The following is a 22,490-nucleotide window of genomic DNA, read 5'->3' on the forward strand; positions in this document are numbered from 1 at the left end:
CCACATGGGAGACCTGGATTGAGTTCCTAGCTCCCAGCTTCACCCTGCCCCAGGCCTGGCTGTTGCAGGCATTTAGGGAGTGAACTAGCAGATAAGAGATATTTTTCTCTGTTGGTCTTCCTCTCTCCAATAAGAAATTAAAAAAAAAAAGTTTAAAATATACTGCAGAGGCCCAAAGTAACAATTATTCTCACTCAGACTTTTATCAAAATGTCAAGAAAACAGAAACAAATATATTTGTCTCTCTGACAGCCCCATTGACTTTAAATCTGGGAGGAAACCTGACTTAAGTCCCCTCCCACGCATTGGAAGATTTCTGGCTGGTTTCCAGGGGTCTTCATGATGACCCCTTGCTCAATTTCCTGTTCCTGGTGATCTCTCAAACTATCTCATCTCCTCTCTGTTGGCCATACACTTCTCTCTGTCCTGTACCAACCCAAACGTGCCTTTTCCTGCCAGAACCCCAAAATGCCACCCACATCAAAACAGTTGCACAGTACAAATAGACTTTTATTAAAGGATGGGATACAGAGGGAGTCATATCACAAAACCGCACTGCTTACAACTTGAGCTCCTGGGCCATTCTCAGCCCAAGATCCCCCTCATTGGACACCTCACCTTCTCAGCATCCCACTGCCCCATCAAGAGGCTTCTGTCTCCCTATCAGTTCCCTCCTCCCACCCACTTTTCTGTATTCTTTCAGTTTTATTATGCAGAATGTTTTTGATCTCCCTTAGCGTCATCTTTTCTGCAAATCATCCTGAGCGCTGGGAGTGCAGAGGCTTCATCTTCCACACCACAGAGGCCATTAGGGTAGTTTCCTACACAAAGAGCCACTTCTAACGTGACTATGCCACTGGCCTGGCACAGCATGTCAATCCAGCTGCAGCCTCAGTTCTTGTTGTAACAGAGATTTTCTTTCTTCTCGCTCTATAAGCAGGTGCTGGTGAAAGAGAAGGAGGGGCCTGAGGAGCTTTTCTTGAATTATCCAGACATTTTCTGCACTTAGCATTTGATTTTACATGGCTGTGGAGAGCCAGTGGGTTCCATCTTCCCGCTGCTTTCCATGTCTGTGTAATGAGAGAACAGCTGATGCCTGTTTCTTAAAAAACAGTGATGAGTTTCAGTGTGCAGACTGAAGTTATTACACTGCCCCAACTCAAGCAAATGGCCAGTTAAGTGGCCCCACGAAGGCACACTCCATGCTCAGGTGAGGGTCCCACGGCTGCCAAAACAACTGGGAGCAAGTCGTGTGCATCAGCCACGAAAATCCCTCTCCACCTATTTCTTGGCAATTAATTAACTGCAAGAATAAATGCAACTGTCCTTGACTTTTAAGTGATTGCAGAGAATCACTGTGTGTGTCTGTGTGTGTGTGTTGGGAGGGTTGGTGGTGACAGCAGATCCGAGTTCAAATGTGAACTCTTCCTCTTCCTTATATTGAGACTTGGAGTATTTCACCTGGAAACAGCCTTCCATAATTTCTGGAGCAACACAGAAGCTGAGTGGATGAATGTTTTGATGCATGAGTAGGTGGAACAATAAAACTTCACCTGTAAAAGGAAGACAAATAAAGCCTACTCAGCCTGTTTTCAGGGGTTGTCGAACATCTGAAAGAGGTTGGTGTTACTATGGGCTGGGTTTTATTTCCTTTTACAGCCAGAAAAGAGGCCAACATTAGACTTTTCTGGAAATGAAGTCAGATTCCTACGCATTACTAACAGGCCACTAGTGATGGAAATACAGTAGCTGCAGATGAAACCTTTTAGAAACAAGGCAAAAGGACAGCAGACAAGCCATCTCGCCAGTTCCCTCCCTGGCTCATCCCCTTCCCATATTTCCCATTGGCCACCACTCACTTCCCACCCTGTTCTTTTGCGTCCTAAAGCATACTTGTTGAAAGCTCTGTGACCACTCCAGCTATCTCCTTTGAGCAGAGCAAGCTTCATTATTATGCTAATCAAGCTTGGTCTGAGCTGCTTTCATAGCTGCCACATTAAAGCATCCCATGCAGGAGAGGACTCCAGAGCCACTCATCGTGCTGGAAGAATATTAACGAAGAGTGAGTCCAGGGGGAGTTGGTTTTGAACCTGACCACCCGGTAAAGGGGCCGAACTTTCACTGCCATAAGTAAATAAACAAACAAACAATCAACCAACCAAACAGATTACAGAACACAAACAAGAGAGCACAAAGCTTCAGAGGAGGAAGATACTTGCACAATACAAAAGACTTCCAGTGCCTTTATCCAAAGCTGAGGATAAGCTCCCCTCTTTTATAGACAAGGAACTCAAGCCTCATGATTGGGAAGGGACTTATTCAGGGCCTGAACAGTTCCCAGGGACAAGGCATTACCCCTACTTCAGCGTGCAGGCCAGCCAGTGACAAAGCTGACACCAAATTGAGCCAAATCACTGAAGTACTCATGGTGTGGAAGCTCAAAACAGTATTACAAGGTGTAGTGCTTTGACATGCTGAGTACTTTGAACAACAAAAAAGCAATCTCATAACCAAGGTCTCCCTGCCCTTCTCCCACCCCCTGGCTGCCCTCCCTCTGTGGAAGTTCCCTTGTCTGCCTGGTGGAAGGTTCTCCAGAAGGGGGGGCACCTGTCTTGAGTCCCATCCCCAGAATCTCGTCCAACCGGGAAGATCAACATGAAGAAGAGGCCAAAAGTCAAAAACCACGCCCATGCATGTCCCAAAACAAACCTTACCAAAATTGCCTATAATACCCCCTCCACTTCCCTCTCCTCTAGGTACAAGGGCATGGTTGTACAAGTGCCTGTGCTTAAAGACTGATTTGTTCATTTGAAAGGCAGAGTTACAGGGCATGGAGAGACAGAGATCTTCCATCAGCTGGTTCACTCCCCAGATGGCCACAACAACCAGGGCTGGGCCAGGCCAGAGCCAGGAGCCAGGAGCTTCCTGCAAATTTCCACATGGGTGGCAGGAGCCCAAGCACTTGAGCCATCTTCCGCTGCTTACTGGACAACGTGATTAGCTAAACTAACTGGTAGCTTCGTTTCCTTACCAGGGATTGGCCTAGGGTACAAATGTGACTCAAATCTGCCAATGAAAAGGAAATGGAGGTTTTATGGGAGCTTCTGGGAAAAGTTTCTTATTTTAGGAAGAAAGTCAAAGACTCAAGGAAGAGAGATTGTTCTTCCCCCATGGAAGAACCCCATGCTCACATGTCCTGTGCACGGAGCTGCAGCAGCCATTTGCAGCCACGAGGGGTGCTGGTCGGAGAACCAAGTTTATGAACTAAGGTTGGCAAATCCTCATTGTGAAAGGAATTGCTTCTTGGGTTGTTCAATTACATGGTCCTGTAATGATGAGCTTTAACCTTATAGTTTAGTAATGGATTACTGGGGGTTTTCTATCCAGTTAGCTATCATCTAAAAACTCTTTTGAGCAAGAAAAGAAAGGGTGAAAGGCAGGTAGAAGAAACTTGCAATCACTCAAACCCTATCCTACCCCGGCCAGTGAAGGATACACAACCAACATTTGGGGTAAGTACCACTGAGTTTGAGTTCTGATTTTATTATGACTTCCGGCTTCCGTTTTAGTTTAATCATCTCTAATTTTTTATGAGGAAGAAGAAAAGTAAGACTAGAGTAAGCAGCCTATAAAATGCATGACATCTTTAAAAGGTGGATTTCACTGCTCACCTGCTTGTAAAATATCAAGTCTCTCCACAGGCCTCCCCCACCACAGAAACAGGGAAATGGTTGTGGATCTATTTGCCTTCTTTTTCCTGTGAAAGGCTTTGAAGTTTATTAAAAAACGAGGTGGGCTCCCTGATATGTGCACTGCATGTAAACACCATGTAGGGTGTATGCTGGGGCACAGCACATGCAAGGACCAGCAGTCAAATGATCGTTTTAACCTTGGCTGCTACCCACAGGGCTCTGTCCAGCTAGAAGCACCAAATGTTTCCAGCCGATGCGGTCAAAAACCAAGTTGGAGGGAATGATCATTTTAATTAGCTTGAGTGACTGCCACTGATCAGCACCAAATACAATTATGCCAGAGAGCTAAGAGCATAATCGGCTTAGCAAGAAGTGTGATTTGTGATTCTTTACCTTCTTTTCCAGACAGAAAAAAACATCATCTTACAAACCAGTTTGATCATCCTGTCAATTAGATTGACTAATGTGGTCTGGGTTGTGGAAGCTTGAACAGTCAACTCCTAAGACACAAAAGGGATTCTTAGAAAAGAGATAGGTGTGCAATCACCACCATAAAAGCCAGTCTGTTCTTTGGAGAGACGAGAGTTGAGTGAAAAGAGCATTTGTCGAAGGCCAAAAGGTCTGTTATGGTTCTGATTTTACCAACAGGCAGCTTTGCATCTTGGGCAAATCATTTTGCCTATCCAGATCTCACCTCCTAGTCTTGCCTCCTCCAAAAAGATAAGTCCAAGTCCTAATCCCTGATGCCTGTGAATGTGACCTTATTTTAATATCTTCATGGATATCATGAAGTTCAGGGACTCCAGATGAGACCAATGTGGATTTAGGGCAGGCCCTAAATCCAATGACTGATGTCTTTATAAGAGAAAGAAGAGAGCAGCACCAACACAGGAGAAACCATGCAACAAGGGAGGCAGAGATTGAGTTGAAATGTCTACAAGCCAAGGAATGCCAAGGATTTCCAACAAACACCAGAAGTCAGGAGAGAGCCATGGACAGTTTTTCCAACAGCTTCCAAAAGGAACCAGCCCTGCTGACACTTCGATTTCAGACTCCTTGCTTCTAGACCCATGAGAGAACAAATTTCTGCTGGTTTTAGCCACCTGTTTTGTGGTGCTTTGTAAGGGCAGCCCCAAGAACCTAATAGAGACTTCAGAGTCCAGAGACGACATCTACAGGCCTTCCTGTGATCTGAGTCAACTCTCTGTCCTGTGATTTTGGGGCGGGGACACAGGCAGGTTAAATCTATGCTTAAAGACAAATGCCACCTGCAGCGCCAGCACCCCGTGTTCTAGTCCTGGTTGCTCCTCTTCCAGTCCAGCTCTCTGCTGTGGCCCAGGAAGGCAGTGGAGGATAGCCCGAGTGCTTGGGCCCTGCATCCGCATGGGAGACCAGGAAGAAGCATCAGACTCCTGGCTTCAGATCGGCACAGCACGCCAGCCGTAGCAGCCATTTGGGGAGTGTTCCAACGGAAGGAAGACCTTTCTCTCTGTCTCTGTCTCTCTCTCTCTAACTCTGCTTGTCAAAAAAAAAAAAAAAAAATGAAGACAAAGCTGATTCTTGAGTTCTCTCTGAATCAGCCTTTGTTTCGGGATCAGGTACGGTGTTCAAAGTTTCAAAGTTCCTTTTCTTTCCTTTTTTCACCTGGATAAGGCACTAGCACTCTCAAGAATGGGCTATTTTGAAAATACTCACTCTCTGGGCCGTCGTTGTGGTGCAGGGGGTTAAGCTGCCTGTGGTGACCCATCAGAGCACTGACTGAGGTCCCAGCTGCTGTTTCTGACCCAGCTCTCTGCTATTGTGCCTGGAAAGCTGTGGGAACATAGTCCAAGTACTTGGACCTCTGCCACCCATGTGGGAGATCGGGATGGAATTCTTGACTCTCAGCTTCGGCCTGGCCCAACCGCAGCCATTGCGGCCATCTGGGAAGCAAACCAGTGGGTTGAAGATCTCTCTCTCTCTCTCTCTCTCTCTCTCTCTCTCTTTCTCTCTCCCCCTCCTTCTGTCATTCTATCTTTCAAATAAATGCATGTTCTAAAAAGTCAAAAGGAGTGCTTATTTCAACAAGATTTCTTTATCTTTAAAAGTTTCCCTATGTCTGGGTTTAAGAAACATGCAATGGGGAGCTGTTGAAATGTCTTTACAAATTTGTGTTTAAAAAAAAAAAATGTGCTCTGAGGGTTGTATAGAGAACACACTGGAAAGGACAGGCATGAGTATAGGGAGATCATTAGGGGGCCCAGGCTATAAATCAAGAGAAGTGTCAGGACTTAGGCCAGGTGGTCACAGTGCAGATGGAAAGAAGGGAGTGGATTGGGAGGCACCACCACCAAGAGATAGCTGGGAAGAGTTTGCTCCAATCCACTGTGCAGCCATATGCAGGGCAGTTAGACTGTCCTCCAGATGAAATCACCAAAGAGGCACCCTAGCAGTAAGCCCTTGACATGCTTTTAACCCAAATAGCCAGGAAAGAAAAGAAATATCCATACATGTCAACACCTGGGATAGGAACTTGGATTCATCCTGGAATTTCTCAGGAAGCCCAAAGTACCGGCTTCTCAGGCTGAGATCATTGCCCTATTTCGGAGTCAAGGGTTTAGCATACACCAGAGTGGCCAGGGCACACTTCATCTGCATTTAGAGAACCAGAGTGGTGAAGCTGCCCTGCCTGGCTATTCAAGAAGGACCACCAGGTTTGTGGATGGAGAAACCAGGGCGTGGGAGGAACAGTAGCAGAAATAATGTGCTAAGCCTGGAAATGAGGGGGACACCTGGCAGGTGTCTGAGCTTTTTAAGAACTCTGACAAAGAAAAGTCCGGTTCTAGGGAACTGCCAATCACAGGCCTGTGGCCCATATTACAAGTTGCAAGAGGCCACGATGTGGAATGGAGATTTCAGTGCATCACAGCAGCCGCAGTGGGCTGGGCTGTCACGGTGGTGCGTTCCTCGTCTCCGGAGGTTGTTGGACAGGGAAACTCTGCCTTCCAGGAACTTTATAGGGTTCATAGATCTGGTATGGGCTGGTTGGGTCCCGAGGGCCTATTAATCTCCCTTTTAGCAGCTGTGCGTGTGTCTGCTCATAGGGGACCACACACTGGGTGAAGATTCCCATCTCTGAAACATTCCCCAGCCTTTTGAAAGAAGACCATCCAAGACCAAATTCTTTCTTCCTCCCCTGAGCAGGGTACCAGCTGATGCTGCAGACCCCATAATAAACAAAGCCTCTGTCACGGAACTTGGCAATACTGGGGTCTCTCGATCATTCCTTTCAGCCAATTTCACTGCCAAGCCGAATCAGGGCTCTCCCTGGCGCCTGCAGAGCTGCCTCACTAACCTTGCCGGGCAAGGAACCACATCAAAAACTTGCCATGTTCCAATGCCTTTCCCCCGACGACGCTAAGTTGGGCCGTGCTCCCGGTGCACATGAGAGGTGTCATTAAATATCATGACAGGATGTGAGCAAACCATCAGGGGCCTTCGGCGATCAAAGAAGCGCAACACAGTTGAAAAGCAGCTCTTTAATAGGAAGGCAGGAGCAGGAAGTTTCCCTTTGTTAACAGCAGCCCTAATGACTTCTCCATGCTTCCCTCATAAAGGCTGCCTAATTACGTCACGTATGTCTGCACCTACATTCAAGGCCCCCCTCAGTCTGGGTCCCCTACTGTCAACCAGGCAGCCCTTGAGGTCATAAAATCCAGGGGAGCCGATGCCAGAGAGCTGGTTGTTATAGCTGGGTTTTCTGGCCTTGGACCGACACACAAGCCCTCATTATGTTTTAGCAGTGAATGGGGGGGGGGGGGGTGAAGAGTTAACAGTCTTTGCTTGCTCGAATGTATCTCTGTTTGTATCCTCTTCTTTTAATCCTATGGGACCATCACAGTGGTATATAGGATTAAAGGTGGCATCTTGTTTCCTCAGAGCTAAAGAGATCCAAATTGTATCTCAGCAACGGGCAAACTGTACATTCAATTTTTCAGCTCCGCCTGTATCAAGACTACAATTATTTGGGCTCCTGACAGTCTCATGGATGCCACGAGAGTCCCTGAAGGCAACCACATAGCCAGAGCAGCCACAGCACACCCTCAAACCTCCATCTCCTGGGTCCCCACGAAACACCCACTACCTGGCTCACACCTGTGACATTTGATTGGTCCCATCCTTGCCCTGTGATTTATCTCGTCTCCCATGCATCCATCTCTCCTCAACTGGATCCAGTGCCACTCACAGGTTTGGTTTGGTCTGAACTGATTTTCGTACGTGTACCTCTTTAGGCTCTAATGGGGGTTACACAAATAGAAGATCAGAAATGGATGGATGGAGGGATAGACGGATGGATAGATGGACAGGTGGTTGGAGAGCTGTCAGAAATGGGCACTGCCATCTTCTAAGTCATTCATTATCATTCTAAGATGTGAATCTGTGACACCCCCAGTGGGTCGTGTGGCTATTTGGATGACACCTTAGTTCAGAGGAGTCCTCGCCTTGAGTTAATCTCTATCACGGGGAAACTTTTCTCCTGCAGCACTTCATGAATATTCCAACACCACAAATCTGAACTCTGCCCTTTAGAAAGGACACATGAAAAACCTCCCTGGTAGCATTTTTTTTTAACTCTTTTTTTTTTTTTTAGAATCTACTTCTTTGGGCACCCATGTGTCCCACGGCCACACGTTGGCACAGCCCCCCAGTATTCAGCAACCTGGCTTTGGGAGCGGCGCTCCATGAGGGGCAGTGTGGCAGAGTGGGCAGCAGCTACATCAGCTTCTCAGATCTGGCTCTGCTGCTTTCCAGTCCCGGAGCTTAGGGTGGTACACGTGAGAGTCTGTGTTTCCGCCACAAACTCTCCTCACTCTGCTGTTGTGAAGTTTTAACGAGATAATGTGTGCGCACCCAGCATGGAGAAATTTCTCAGTAAACAGCCACTATTATTCCAAGCACCAGTGGAACAGCCTGTTCTTCAGGATCTACCGTGAGGAAAATGGGTGCCACCTACAACAAGTACACCCTAAGTACAAATGCGTCACACTGAAAACTATACACACAACACATCCACGTCTACAGTATTGTAAACCAGCTCGCCAGCACCCAGGCTGTCATGAACACGTTCAAGCAGCTCTCAGAGACAGGGTGTCAAGAGGATTCCATCGCCAAGCCAAAATGGTTCTGATTTATGGCAGCTTCATACACACACACACAGAGACACACACACACTCATTCACACTCACTCACACACACACAGTCATGAAAGCTGTCATTTATGTTCCCTTAGGAGAAGGTGGGTAAACCCTACTCCATCCTTCCCCAGCAATGAGGCAACCATGTAACTCCCAGAGAGGGAACATAAAGCCTGGCACTGCTAGTTCTTATTGTTTATGACTCTGCCTCAGTTTTCTCACCTGTGAAATGGGATCACCAACACCGTGCTTAGTTGTATAGTTCAGAGCTAACACAAAAAAAGCACTCCATCAATGTTTCCTGAACTGCTGCTGGTCCTTGGCAGCTGAAGGCATGTTTGTTGGCATTCTGTAGGATTTTAAGACTTAAGTCTGTTCCAACATCTGCAAAGCTGTTAAAACTCCAGCTTCTTCGTGGTAACGTTCTGGGTTGATGCGCTTGGGGTGGGGGTTGAGAAAATGAAGCAGTAAGAGTCCAGAAACATCTGATGTTCGAATTTGCTCCTGAGAAGAGCCCCGTTCAGGATTTTGCTTGTTGTATTTGACAGGTTACAGTCGTTAGGCAATCACATAGTCTCCCCGGTATGTGGTCCATTTGGGAACAATAAAAGCACGCGGAGGGCCAGAACCTGCTCCAAGAGGAGCATTTTCAGTTTCTCCTTTGAAGCCAACATTGGATTGTTGGCACTGGAACTGAGGGCTGTCTTGGTCTGGAACTATGTTTTATCTTGAGATGCAAATTTGTCATGCAAGCCCACATCCAACTCTTGCATATGGGGGCAGCTCTGTCCTGCACATGGGGGCAGCTCTGTCCTGCGCTGCTCCAATGCTGCACCCGCAAGCAGCCCCCAGAGTCCCTGCTTGCTGCTGACTCCCTCTGCAGCCCTGCTTCCTCCTCAGCCGCCCATGGGAGAGTTTGGAGTCGCTTCTCCTCGGGAAGCCTGATCACACTCCGGCCTTGACCACTATCGACAATCAGCAAAGAACTCTATGGGCATTTTTTTTTTTTTTGACAGGCAGAGTGGACAGTGAGAGAGAGAGACAGAGAGAAAGGTCTTCCTTTTGCCGTTGGTTCACCCTCCAATGGCCGCCGCGGCCAGCGCGCTGCGGCCGGCGCACCGCGCTGATCCGATGGCAGGAGCCAGGAGCCAGGTGCTTTTCCTGGTCTCCCATGGGGTGCAGGGCCCAAGCACCTGGGCCATCCTCCACTGCACTCCCTGGCCACAGCAGAGGGCTGGCCTGGAAGAGGGGCAACCGGGACAGAATCCGGCGCCCCGACCGGGACTAGAACCCGGTGTGCCGGCGCCGCTAGGCGGAGGATTAGCCTAGTGAGCCGCGGCGCCGGCCTCTATGGGCATTTAAACCAACTTCTCCCCCAGTGCAAGATTCCCTCTCACTGCCACTCCAGTGACTTCATCTATTTCCACAGAACTCACGTCTTTGCAACCAGGACCGTCCCATCACGGAGCAGCTGTAATTGGAGAATATTTTCTGACACTGAGTCGGAATATGGACCATACAATTCCTACTTAGGTTTAGGTCCTACTAGGCCAAGGTCAGCCTCAGGCAGACCAATCCATAGGCCGTTCTGCTCACTAGAATACTAAGAAAATATGACACATTAGTGCCTCAGAGGATTAAATGATATTGAACTTAACACAAAGCCAAATGTCTTCATTTTGAGTATAAAAAAGCAAGTCACAAAGTTCTTACAGCTCTCCTCCTCCCTTTCCTTTCCTCTCCCCTTTTAAAAACATATTTATTAGCTTTCTTGCATATTTCTTCTCTGTACCTGCTCCTCTTGTGACTTTTCTCTAGCCTTCATCAAAGTACTATCAAGCCCAAGTGAGGTAGGATCTCTGGAGGAGGCAGCCACAGGCTGGTGTCAGGATCACACCCCAGGGGTGCAGGAGTCGGAGGGCAAAAAATTGACCACATCAAGCAGAATGACATCATAGGAGCCAGGTTTCTCACACTTGAAAGGGGAGGTACAAAGAGAGAAAAACTACACGGTAACCCAGGATGTTGAATTGGAACTGGAAACATAGATGTGAACTCAAGGTTGCAGTACACAGCAATAGACTGTACCTGTCGTACATGAAGCACGGATGTCAATTCCTGTATGTCATGTTATACCACTTATCATCTCCTAGCCCTGGCCATTGATACAGCCTGAAAGCAGTCACATCCCAGAAGCAATGAGAACCTTTAGCACCCAAATCTTAGCTTCTAAACTTAAGTCTCCATAGTTGATTCCAGAGCTAGGGCAGGGAAAGGAGATGATCCAGGAACATCTTGTTCCATCTTGCTGCCAAGAAGTAAACAAGTGCACAAAGAATGAGAGAGACACATCAAAAGGGGAGAGGAGCCAATTTGGGTGGGCTCCCACGGGCCAAATCTGGAAATATTAAAGCACCAAAATAAATCATGATAGTAACAGATTGTAGCCATTGGCATAATAGAAGCCCATAAATCTATACACAAATATCAATTTTTAAATGAATAAATGTGTAGGGAGAAGGAACACTTTTCCTTGCATTAGAAGGAGTCATGCCATGAGCCATTAACCATGTGCTAATCACCATAGTAACAATTACTTCAGGCCAAAAGCATCAAGGGATGCTAGAACTAGTGGCTGAAAGTGGAATGAGGGCAGAGATTTCACACAGTATCACAGTCTTGCTCTTCCACAAGTCACTTGTGAGAACTCACTGGGCGAGACCAGCATTAAGTTCTCGCGAGAACGAGGCTCCCACGAGCTAACTGCCTTTCATTGGACCCCACTCCTTGTAGATTCCATCATCTCAATATCGCCACCTCAAGGATCACACCTCCAGCATGGAACCCGTGGGGGCCAAACCACATCCAAACCACAGCAAAGCTAGAAGCACTCAGACAAACACTCATCACCCTAAACTCTGAGTGTTATTAAACAAGCACCCTCTCTACACACCCATCCAGACTCCCCCGGGAGCCCCAGGGTGCTGTGGAGGCAGAGACTTAGGCAGGGCCAGATGGCTCCATTTTCACTGAGACCAGGGAAGGACAGAATACAAGGAAGCATTTTTCCCTTTGCAAATCACTTTTTCTATTTTCCTCTTTGTACAGATATTCAACTGATCCCCTGGGTTAGCACCCACGGCTGGCCCTGGCCCTTGGCCACTCCCACCTGTGACATGGGGAAAGAAAGGGGTGAGGGGGTGGAGAGGAAGGGCTGCTTGCCAAATGGGGTGACCTGAGCTGAACCCCCACGGCCCAGAGTCACCACGGAGGAACTGACCCCAGGTGGCTGTCAGCTCACCACAGACAGGCATCACCAGCGCTTCAGAGAATGAAAAGCCTTATTAAACTTTCAAGTCCGCAACAGATGTGTACAGGCATAAATATTCAAAAGAGCCCATCTGTTAGGTAAACCGTCTTTCCGTGTAGGAACGCAGGCCCGTGCGTCGGGAAGACCCCGTCGCTGGGAGAGCCCAGGGATGGGGGGAAATCCTGCAAGCAGATGCAGGGGCGGCCGGCGCCACGGCTCACCAGGCTAATCCTCCACCTTGCGGCGCCGGCACACAGGGTTCTAGTCCCGGTCGGGGCGCCGGATTCTGTCCCGGTTGCCCCTCTTCCAGGCCAGCTCTCTGCTGTGGCCAGGGAGTGCAGTGGAGGATGGCCCAAGCACTTGGGCCCTGCACCCCATGGGAGACCAGGAAAAGTACCTGGCTCCTGCCATCGGATCAGCACTGTGCGCCGGCCTCAACCCATTGAAGGGTGAACCAACGGCAAAGGAAGACCTTTCTCTCTGTCTCTCTCTCTCTCTCACTGTCCACTCTGCCTGTCAAAAAAAAAAAAATCAATAAAAAGGGGGGGGGGGTGCTGAGTGGGAAAGGAAACTCAAGACCAAAGCAGCGTGGGATTTCACTGCTCTGCCAACCAGGGCCTCTGCAGGAGCCGAGCCCCCAGAAGAGAGGGTGGGTAGGGGATCAAGAAAAAGCAACCGATTCACGCCCCCGCCAAACACCCTCGAGATTCTGGTTCGAGATGTTGAGGTTCTCCCTGTACCCCACTACTGGATGCTTCTCTTCCCCCGATCAGTTCAGGCCTCAGACAAGCACCTCCCCACTCAGGCCCAGGCCTCCACATCTGAAAAATCCAGTTCCTGGGTACTCACTTCCTGCTAGCTCTCCCAGGAGCACCGTGGAGTGGAAAGAAACAATGAGGACGGATATCTTAATGCTTTGCAGCCTCACTGCAGGAAATGGCTCATTTACTATTCCCAGCAAACCTCTGAGGAAGAGACTCTTACTAGTCCCATTTTACAGATGGGGAACTGAGGCTCAGAAAGAGTGAGTGGCTTCTCCAAGGTCGTCAGGGCTGGTAAGTACTGGGCCAAGGTTCAGGCTCAGGCAGATGGAGATCTGAAGATCCATAGGCTGAGCAAGGAACTATCTTGCTCCCATAATACAAAAGCAAAAAGGCAGGAGACCACTTCCTGCCAGACATGGGATCCCATACAAATGCAGGAAAGTGAGAGAGGCGTCTAGCAGAAGACTGCTTGGGAATCCTGCACTGCCCCTTGGTCATGATGGGCTGCAGGGCAGGTAAGAGCTCAGACTCACCTTCCAAGATAACAGCCTAAAGTCCACAGTGTCATGCCCTCCCTAGCTGCCTGTTCTGAGTGCCCCCTCCCTTCTAACATGGAACAGCCCTGCTGATCCATACCCTTCATCCAGAGTACACTTTTATGGCCTCTGTCTGCCTTGCTCACCGCCCGCCCACAGCGCCACCCCCACCTCCTTGTTTGGCCACTGTCTCCCCAGCGGGCTCATCTTTCCCAAGCACCTGCCTGGCAATCTCCCTCCTCCTTGGAAGTTTCTCCACTCTGCTTGCTGTCAGGGACTGTGGCTTGGGTATCATTAAGATATTCAGGGTTTAATTACACACACACACACACACACACACACTCCTCTGCTCCAGCTACTCTCGGCTTCTCACTCTCCAACAGGCTGCCTTACAATAGTCATCTCTATTTGGGTCAAAGAAGACTTTTCTCCTATATTATAAAATTCTGACCAAAATAGGTTTAAGCCAAACACAAATTAAGAAGGGAATGTATTGGCTCAAGTAACTGAGTCGCTCCCTGGAAAGTCTTAGGGGATGCAGGAACAGCTGGATCCAAATGCATCCAACTGTATGCATCCAGACAGGTGCCCAGGATGTCGTAGCAAGATGTCCAACTGCTGCTTCACCCTGCACCCACCAGAGAGCAGGGTCCTCCTACCAGTTCGCACTGGCTGGGTAAGGCACCCTGTCTGAGTCACTCGCTACAGCCCAGGGACGGAGTGGTCTTATCAGTCAACACTGTGTCATGGACCCACACGGAGCCCTGCAGGGAGGGACATAGGGAGCAATGCCCCCTATATGCACTGACAGTGAGTGGTTTCCTCAAAGGAGTTCTGAGCGCTCCTACCAGATGGAACACTGTGAATGAATACCTAACAGACAGACCCCACGGCATCACCCACAGCCACATGTGACATCCACGGAGTCAGTCCACTTACTGAGCGCTTACTATGTGCCCAGGTTAAGCTAACAAATCCTACAGGCCCAGACTCATTACACAGTCAGTGCTTTATAACCTGTGGTTACTTACGACCAGGACCACTCTATTATCTTCATCATCCATATAGAAGGGGAAAGCTGGCTGAGAGATAAAGTCCTTTGTCTCAGGCCACACAGCTTTCAGAAGCTGGCAATGAGAATCTTCAAAGCCTATGATACCTATTTCCCTTCCTAGTCTACCTGAGATACTGATCGAGACCCAACTCAGGTAGCCTATAAAGGGTCGTTTCTACCTGTTTTATTCATCCCTCTCTTACGGCACCTGAGCCCAAATTGTAACACTATTTTTTTCCGTTCTATGATGTAAACACTTTTTACATCTCAAAGTTTCTGAAGTTAAGGCTCAACAATCATTGCATATAACCAAGGTGGCAGCATTTCTTTTATCTCCCAAAACTTTTAAGTTAATATTGCATCTTATAATCAACCCACATTATAATCAAGGAAATGTGGGACGTGTTTCCAGATCTAAGCTGCGAGCTCCCCAGTTATTCATTTTGTGTCTAAACTCTTAGCTCAACATCTTTTTTATATTGTGTGTGGATTGACCCAAGTGGTATTATTCAAAGAGAGGTGCCTTTAACATTCATTTACTCCGCAAGTACTTATTGAGCACCTGTTATGTGACAGGCATTGCAGAGGAGCTAGGGAGATAACGTCAAACAAACCTGCTCTCAGGCCAGCGTTAAGATGAGGATCAGGAGGTTGCAGAAGAGGAGAGTGGTTAAATGTAAGTATGCCAAGGTCTTGAAACACATGCTGAGGAGTTTAGATTAAAGGTGGGAGGCAAATGGGAGCCCCTGCAGATTTCTGAATGGACAGATGACAAAATCGAAATCACACGCCCAGAAAATTAGCCGAGCTGTTGGGTGCAGAATGCACCAGGAGGGGTGAGGCTGCAGGTGGAGATGCCTGCTAGGAAGGAGGCTGCTGCAGAATCAGCGTGTGAGGCAGTAAGAGCCTGGGCTCCACTGGTGTGCTGACTGCGTAAGCAGCTGGAGAAGGGCAGATCCCAGAGAGAAACCCAGCCTGTTCCGAGAGGGGCAGGCTGAGAGGAAGCAGCCAAAGGAGACTCCAAGGTTGAAGGCTTAGGAGGCCAGGATGCCCCCATAGCCCCGGGGAAGGGAAGAGGGAGAGATGCTCAGGGAGCCAGGTGTCCTTGGGAGACCAAGTCGGAGCAAGAAGGAGAAGGTCTGAGCCAGAGACGAAGATAACATGAACCACGTGCACCCAGCGCTGGGACTAGACATGGGCCTACGTCTCCGGAGACCAGAGCAAACCCTTCTCCCATCTGGGCTGGAAGGGCAGCTCTGCATCTTCTTTCCAACTCCAGATGGCAGGAAGGATGCTCTCACTACTGACATCCTTGTCACAGGTTGAGTTGACAATTAGGCAGGAGACCAAGGCTACGAAACGGCTAATTGACATAACCCCGCGTCACTGCAGAAACAAGATCATCAGTAGCAACTCATTAGGCAGCAAAGCAAGAGGCACAGAGCCTGGAGTGTGATGGAGCCGAGGACTCAGGCTCCAGCTCTTCGTGGAAGTTTATTGGCCCCTATTGTCACACTCTGGGAAACGCACAAAACATCTTCAGTGTCTAAGCGATGTTTTTCCCACGCTCTACTGCATTTTATGGGGATGGAGGTTAGGCTACAGTGGTATTTTTTAATTTGGCGTTTCTTAGGACATACGCCTTCCAGATGTTGGAACTAAGGAGGGAAGGAGTGAAAAACACCTATACGATACCTGGTACCCAGTAAGTCCTCCATAAATGCTAGGCTGTGGTGATGCATTTAGCTCTGTGAGAGATGAGAGAAATGTAAACACTGGTACCTGTGCTCAGTAAGACACATGCAAGTAATAAAGCTTATCACGAAGAGCTGTGGATATCCCTCCAGCCGTGATGTTTCCAACAGGAACAAAATCCCACATCTCCACCCCTCTGGGCTGGACCTTCCCTGTTAAATGCTCAACATGGTGCAGTGACTGCCTGGAATTAACATCTTCCAAGCTTCCAGCTTCCCGGCATCGAGACCAGACAGAGCTGACCCTTCTCCTCCCTCGCTCTTGTTGGCCCAGGCAAGCACAGTGGCTTCCTCTGAGAGAGAGTGGGCGCACTGAGTATTTGTTCTTGGGAATGTGAAATGGTACAGCTGCTGGGGAAAGCAGGTTGGTGGTTCCTCAAAAAAGTAAACAGAGAACCACCGTATGATCTAGCAATTCCGATTCTAGGCACATGTCCCAGAGAACTGGAAACGGGGAAACAGATATTTAGCATCTGTGCTCACAGCCGCATCAGTCACAACAGCCAAAAAGTAGGAGCAATCCAAATACCTATCAGTGGATGACTAGACCAATAATAGGTGTGATATACACACAATGGAATACTATTTAGTCTTCAAAAAGCGAGGAAATCTGATATGCTACAACATGGGTGAGCCTTCAAGACATCACACTAAGAAATAAGCCAGTTACAAAAGGACAAGTGGCTCCACTAACACGGATTCAGAGGAACACAAGGCAGCATGACAGCTGTGAGAAGCTGGGAGAGGGGAGAGAAAGATAGGGAGTTCCAGTGTGGGGAAGATGAAAAAGGTCCGGAGACAGACAGCGGTGCGGTTGTACAACAACGTAGAAGTGATACCACTGAAGCACACACTTAAAAATGGAAAACTTCGTGTTATGTGTGTTTTACCATCATAAGAAAAAAATGTTAAGAAATAAACAGTAGTAGAGGCACTTACAATAGCCAAAATCTTTGTGTCCAGTTTAGTAACAGGAATGGGGGACTGGAGGAAAAGCTGCCCTCTCTCTGGCGTTTCAACTTTACAGGCAATTTCAGAGGCACCATAAACCTTCAGGGGCCTCTTCTCCAACCTCTGCCCAAATCCAGAGTGCCCTGTGTGCACGTCTCTCCCCAGGGCGGCTGCCCAGCCCCTGCGGGACTGCTGCCTGGGCCACTTTGCTCCTTCCTCCATTCAGCTTTCCAACAGTTCTCCTTGGTGACAGTCCTCCCTGGCCATCCCCTTCCCTTCCCACACTGCTCAGCCTTCCCTTAATCATCCCTGGGAGGAAACTAATTAGTCCAGCCCCCCTCTGCTGTTTGCCCACAAAAAGGAGAGACTCCGACCGTTTTACAGGGGATGTGACTAGACTGGGAGGCACCTGCTTTTCTTTATGCTGTCTTAAAGTGGGGACACCCGGGGAGCCCCTAGGTCAGCCAGACTGCAGAAACTGGGAGAGGGCGAGGTGCAGGAATTTGCCTCTGGCTTGTGGCTCAACAGCAGTGTGGATTCGACCTCAGAGAATGGCCTCAGCTATCCGCTTAGGTGGCTTTCAGAGAAGACTGACAGAGGAAGCAGAACATTCCAGAAACACGGGCCTGCCCGTGGCATCAGGAGTTCAGCCAAGGAAAAAAGCAAAAACACTTGGCCAGAGAGAGGCTGCAGTGGCCTCCATCAGCCCCTTCAGGAGCGAGACAAAGGCAGTGCCTATGTACCGAGGGCACCTGTGCTCCTGACGCCAGGGATGAATCCTAGCATGTCTGGGGTATCCACTTTTGTTCCCACTCTGGGCTCACAAGCAACAGAGCTGAATGGTCAGGAGATTCACACGAGCCAGGCCTGGAAGAGCCCTGGAAGAGCCCCCAAAGGCAAGGACTCCCACCCTCTCATTTTGTTAGGGAAGCCCTGAGAGGGGGTGCCCAGGCTCCACCAGTGAGGAGCAGAGGGGAACTGTGCCCTGGCCCAACAGGGTGGGCCACAGACATCTGCCTGCACAGCTCATCTGCAAACACCCAGCGACAGCTCTTTAAAGTCCCTGCCCATCTGTTGCTTCTTCAAGGATAAAAGCCAAGAATTAACCCCGACTCCAATGCCCTGACCAGGGGCTGAATGCATGCTCAGAGCTCAGTGAATTCCTTCTAAATGAGGGCCCGGGAAGGACATAGGCAAGGACTGGGGTCCCTACTTCAGAAGGGAGGACAAAGCCCATAGAAGCTCCCCCAGATTCAGCAAGGGCACGAGGAATTGGAAGAGTTTTGAGATCCATCATATCTTTTTTTGCTGCCCTGTGATGATGGTAGAGTAGGTAAAAACCATATCCATAGGTGCTCACCTTTGCCCTGGCACCATGTTTAGAGCCAGGCCCCTTGCAAGGTCGCCATACTGTGGCTCTGCGATACGCCAACCTTTCTCCCTCTCTGCCTGCCCCCTCTCACCATCACACACTTCCACAACTCAACAGCCTTCCCGGCTACTCTTATTCTGACCTCTCCCACTTATTGCATGAAGCAAGGCAGAAGTCCTCCTCTCTCTCTCCCCCACCACCCACCTGGGAGACCTGGATGGATAGAGTTCCAGGCTCCTGACTTCAGCCTAGCCCAGGCTGGCCATTGTGCCCATTTGAGGAATAAACCAGTGGATAAAAGACATCTCTCTCTCTCTCTCCCTCTCTTTCTCTAACTCTGCCTTTCAAATAGGTAAATAAATATCTTCTAAAAACAAGAGGAATGTGAAGTGCCATGTTTTGTAATACAGCCCACCTCCAGTGATCACATAAGACATGTTTAGACACTTTTTTTCCTCTAGCTTGGCTCTCCTTTTATCTTCCCTCCCTTCTAATTTCTGCAGCTACTTACATGACTCTGTAGCATAAATTTGAGCATCTATCTCAAATCAAGTTTGTAAGCCAAGATGTAAAATATACATAAATAAATTCAATGCATGTCCCAAACATTAAGAAAATAACAGTGTTTTGCAATGTGTGTATGGGCAGGGAAAGCAAAGGGAAGGGAAGGTAGAAAAGGGAGAGGAGGAGAGATGGAAAAATAAAGGAGTCAGAAGCAGAGAGGAAAGGAAATGAAGACTAGAAAGGCTGGGGCGATGGGGACCAGGTGTAGTGCACCTGCGCCCCCCCCCCCGACCCCCCGCCCCGGCAGCCAGCACAGGAGTGCATGCACAGGCACACACAGCGCTGTGCTGGCTAAACTCCCTCCCCCAGCTGGTTCTCTGTACCTAACAATCAGAACTGCTATTAATTATTGAAGGCCTTCCAACGGTGACAGGTGCTGTGCATGTATTATTTACACTCTTTACAAGAGCTGTCTGAAGTAGGAATTTACCTATGAAGAAATTGGGGCCCAGAGGCAGTACCTGACTGCTAAGGTAACACCGCAGTGGAGCTGGGCAGTCTTCCTGGGCCCAGCAGCCACTGCCCCTTCCTGGGTAACAAACCTCACTCACCTTTGGGAAAACACCCTCCTGGCCCATCCTGGCCTGGCCACCAACACTGATGCAGGGGCAAAGACGTGAACCCATCAGGTCAGTCTGAACTCCGAGAGTTTGGTGCAAAATACTCAAAAAAGAAAAATTCTTTCCATGGGATCAAATGAAGTACAAAGAGGAGCTAAGTGGAGGGGAGGGAGAAGGAGACTCAGGCAGAGACAAGCCTTACGGCCCCCTTGAGGTCTCAGGTGCAGCAATGGCTGTACTTCCCAGGTTGGGAGCCACCAACTTTCTCAGTTTCATTCCTGCGGCTGAGCAGCTGAGGCAGACCTGGCCCATCTGGCCACAAAGTGTCTGCTCTCCCACTCCCAATGCATGGTGAGCCCTCATTGCACGAGACCTTCACCCACCGCACTGCTGCCTCCCACTACTCCAACATCTGCCACTTCCAACTCTGCCCCTGGAAAATGCTATCTCCAAGAAGAATGAAGAGTTATCAAGCAAGGGCCTGGCACAGCTCCATCATGGGACTGACACATTAATGGGGAACCTGTACCAGGTGCGTGGACCCATAATTGCACTTGCTGATTATAGCAGGAAAGGCAGGGTGCTGAAAAGATCATTTAGACAACTTGTCTCAAAGAATTGAAACAAGACAAGGGTTAGAGCCAACTCAGAGTCCTAGGCACCCCATCACTCACAGAGATCTCTCAAGAGAGGAAAAGCCAACATGATCTGACCCCAACACTGTGGCATAGTTTAAAACAGGGACAAAAATCTAAGCCCCGGATCTTGGGCTTGGTGAGAGTTATCAGATCCCCTTGCCAGCATCCTTTGACCTTTGAGTGCCAGCCTTTGTTTGGATTATCCCAGAAACCCAAGAAGCATAGCCTAGTAATACAGGGCATTCCATCATGGAGAAGCTCTCTGATTATTAGCAAATTCTCTCTCAAATGATGAAAATAAAATGGGTTCATGTAGGAGAAAAGGCAAGAGGGGAAAAAATGAGAAATCCACACAGGTAGGTTTCTGGGGTAAATTTTGAGTTTAGAATCAGAATGGAGGAGGGAGAAGTTTGGTGAGATGAGGAGTGGGAGACAGAGAAAATATCAGAGACCAGGCAGCTTAAGGATGCTTACTGCCCAGTGCAAGTACATTTACTTCCCTTGACCTTCTTCCCAGAGATGCTAGTAATGTTTTCATTTAATTGTTTTTGGTTGCTGGACTGTGTTCCCCAGAGTGCAGTTCTCTGCCAAGGCTAGACCACCTGAGACTCAGTTTGGGGCTGAGTTATAATCACACTAATCTCAGATACACTTCCTTGTGAATCCCACCCAGTTTATAAGGGAAGGAGTAGAAGCATGAAAACATAGAACCAGCTAGGAGCCAAATGCACAGGATGAAGGGAGTTATAAAAGAGAATGAAATGGGGCCAACACTGTGGTACACTGGGTTAATGCCCCGGCCCATATAGGCGCCGGTTCTGGTCCTGCTCCTCTTCGGATCCAGCTCTCTGCTATGGCCTGGGATAGCAGTGAAAGATGGCCCAAGTCCTTGGGCCCCTGCACCCACGTGGGAGACCTGGAAGAAGCTCCTGGCTCCTGACTTCAGATCAGCGCAGCTCCGGCTGTTGTGGCCATCTGGAGAGTGAACCAGAGGATGGAAGACCTCTCTCCGTGTCTGTACCTTTCTAACTTTGTCTTTCAAATAAATAAAATAAATCTTAAAAAAAAGAGAGAGAATGAAATGAAGTTTCTATCGGTAGAGTCTGTAGTCAGAAAGGGATTAGCTAGAAAAATGCTCAATTTGATGGTGAATCAACCTAACTTGTTAAATTGCCTAAGGATACCATCAGCTCCAGCAACAGTAGGTTGAATCAAGTGCAGAGAGAGGCAAACCATGGAGATGGGAACTCATCCAGGTCATTAGGGTATGAATCTGTCAGGGTCAGCCATTATAAGCAATAGAAGCTTGGTGGGTTAAATAAAAAAGGAGTTCATTAAAAAGATATTGAGCAGCTAAGAAATCTTTGGGTCAACTGGGAAAATAGCCCTAGACTAAGTTTTTTTTTTTTTAAACTCATTATTTATTTTATTTGAAAGGCAGAGTTACAGAGAGAGAGGGAAAGACACAGAGAAAGAGATCTTTGATTTGCTGGTTCACTCCCCAGATGGCTGCAACAGCCAGGGCTGAGCCAGGCCAAAGCCAGGAGCTTCATCCAAGTCTCCCATGTGAGTGCAGGGGCCCGAGTACTTGTGCATCTTCCGCTGCTTTCCCAGGCACATTAGCAGAGGGCTAGATGGGAAGTGGAGCAGCCGAGTCTCAAATCGGTACACATATGGGGTGCAGGCAACATAGGCAATGGCTTAATCCACTACACCATAGTGCCAACCCCTGGACTAAGGTTTTTAAAATGTCATTTAGAGGCAGGCACAGGAAAGGCTAAGCAGTAGCGTGGGATGCTGTATCCCACATCGAGGTACCAGTTCGATTTCTAATCACTCTGCACTTCTGGTCCAGCTCCCTGCTGATGCACCTGGGAAGCAGAGGATGATGGCTCAGGCACTTGAGTCCCTGCCACCTATCTGGGAGACCAGGATGGAATTCTTAGCTCCTGGCTTTGGTCTGACTTAGCCCTGGTTGTTGTGGGCATTTGGGGAGTGAGCCAGCAGACAAAAGTCAGTCTGTCTGTCTGTCTGTCTTTCTGTCTCTCTCTCTCTTTCTCTTTCTCGACCTCTGTCTCATCGACCTCTCTCAACCTCTATCTCTACCTCTACTTCTATCTC

The 22,490-nt window shown here is 48.7% G+C and overlaps 1 long non-coding RNA gene across 1 annotated transcript in view; it reads right to left on the bottom strand.

Moving 5' to 3' along the window:
* Nucleotides 1–496: 496 nt before the first annotated feature.
* Nucleotides 497–22,490, bottom strand: part of LOC149127273 (uncharacterized) — a 141,801-nt gene continuing 119,807 nt past the window's right edge. The window contains exons 2-3 of the long non-coding RNA XR_016231435.1: nt 1,462–1,553; nt 497–943 (exon numbers count right to left, since the gene is read on the bottom strand). This is a non-coding gene — a long non-coding RNA (uncharacterized LOC149127273). The remainder of the gene's footprint in view (nt 944–1,461; nt 1,554–22,490) is intronic.

Source organism: Oryctolagus cuniculus, chromosome 3, assembly GCF_051225735.1.
Source record: "Oryctolagus cuniculus isolate XC-2025 breed Fujian yellow rabbit chromosome 3, ASM5122573v1, whole genome shotgun sequence".
NCBI lineage: Eukaryota > Metazoa > Chordata > Mammalia > Lagomorpha > Leporidae > Oryctolagus > Oryctolagus cuniculus.